The following is a 1,871-nucleotide window of genomic DNA, read 5'->3' as shown; positions in this document are numbered from 1 at the left end:
GGTTGGAAATCATAATTACAAGAAGAGGTATCATGGTCATATGACCCACAATTTTCACAAAACAAACATCCATGAGGCATGTTATTAGAAGTAGAGGGAGAAGAGTTAGAATTCATACCTCTCCCCTTAGATTGGGAGGGATGCTCTTGTGTTGAAATAGAGGTCTCTAGTTTTGCCTTAATGGACGTCATCTCCTTTCCAAGGTTGGCGATTTGGGAGGTCAAATTGTTGATGGCATTAAGGTGATCAACGGAGTAAATCGCATTTCCTCCCTTGTTTAGAGAATCTCTCTCTCCTTCTTGCCAATCCATGTGGTGCCTCACCACATCCTCAATTATCTCTATGACTTGCTCCTCCGTCTTGTTCATAATCGGGCCACCCGCTCCTGCATCCAAGCTAGTCTTTCCTTGTGGGCTCAAGCCCCCATAGAAAATTTGAAGCACTTGATATGACGGAATTCCATGATGAGGGCACTCCCTTTGATATTCCTTGTATCGTTCCCATGCTTCATAAATGGTTTCACTAGCTTTTTGACGGAAACCTTGGATCAAAGCTCTTGCCTCGGCCATCTTCTTTTGGGAATAGAATCTTCCTAAGAAAGCCGTGGTGACCTCGTCCCAAGTTCTCAAGGAGTTAGACCTCACCTCCTTCTCAAGCCATTCAAGAGCCCTTCCTATCAAAGAAAAAGGAAATAGCTTTAGTCTCACAAACTCTTGAGTTACCCCATTTACCTTGATCGTGTTGCAATATTTTTCGAACTCGTTCAAGTGTGCAAGAGGGCTCTCATGTTTTGCTCCACTATATTGCCTCCTTTCAATCAAATTAATCATTGCGGGCCGAATCTCGAAGTCATTGGCTTGAGTAACGGGTGGAGCAATGCCGCTTGAAGCTCTATAAGCTCCCGGAGTTCCCAACTCCTTTAAAGGTATTTGAGGTGGTGGTTCCGCGTCACCCATTTGATCTCGATCCTCCTCGAAATTGGTCTCTCTAGCTGGGGGAGTAGTAAACGGCCTAGAACCGGCTCTTTTTCTCCTTCTATAAGTTTGCTCAATCTCGGGATCGTAAGGTACCAAGATCCTGTTATGAGTTCTGCGCATACACTCTCAACAAACGCAATTAGTACCAAGGCTACAAGTGTAGCCAAAAAGAAACAATCTTTTTGAAAATTTTTATGGTGAACTAGACTCAAGTAATCAATTAGCAATCAACAACACCGTTCCCCGGCAACGGCGCCATTTTGATGGGCGTTAGAACGGTCGTAAATTCCACACTCAATCAAACACATTTATTAACAAACACCTTACAAACCAAGCATAATGACAAGTAAGAGTTCGGTCCACAAGGAACGGGATATGGTTGCCAAAGATCTTTACACTTAAGCTAATTCGAAGTCAGTTGGTGAATTGGGGTTAGTCAAGAAGACAAACAAACTATGGTTCTAAATCAATGAATTAAAGATACTAGGGAATGGGATCCACTCAACCAAGGCAATTAGGCAAACGCGGAGTAAAGTAGACAAGATATAGCAAGGACTATATGTAAAATCAACCTCATGCAATTAGAAAACAACTCACACTACTAAACTTAGATTCCTCATTAGTTTAGCAATAGATGATACATAATCAAATTACAATAAGTAATGACATACTCAATTTACACTTCCATGTCAAATTAGGCATATCATACTATCAAGCTCCTAAGTCAAGGGTAGCTAAACCTATCATGGGGAACTAACAAGCAATCTCATATAATCAATTTAATTGCAATACAAACATCAATGCTTCTCCCACATTTGCATAGTTACCCCAAAAGGTCGAGCTTCACCCAACTCCTAGCAAGAAGACTACTCACAACTCATGTTTATCAACATG

The 1,871-nt window shown here is 41.5% G+C and overlaps 1 non-coding gene across 1 annotated transcript; it reads left to right on the top strand.

Moving 5' to 3' along the window:
* Positions 1–456: 456 nt before the first annotated feature.
* Positions 457–562, top strand: LOC145608025 (small nucleolar RNA R71). Its single transcript, XR_014105701.1, has one exon. It is a non-coding gene; the product is annotated as a small nucleolar RNA R71 (small nucleolar RNA).
* The last annotated feature ends 1,309 nt before the right edge of the window (positions 563–1,871 follow it).

This window comes from Chenopodium album, chromosome 2 (assembly GCF_948465745.1).
Source record: "Chenopodium album chromosome 2, dcCheAlbu1.1, whole genome shotgun sequence".
Lineage (NCBI taxonomy): Eukaryota > Viridiplantae > Streptophyta > Magnoliopsida > Caryophyllales > Amaranthaceae > Chenopodium > Chenopodium album.
This window is presented reverse-complemented; position numbering and strand designations above follow the sequence as displayed.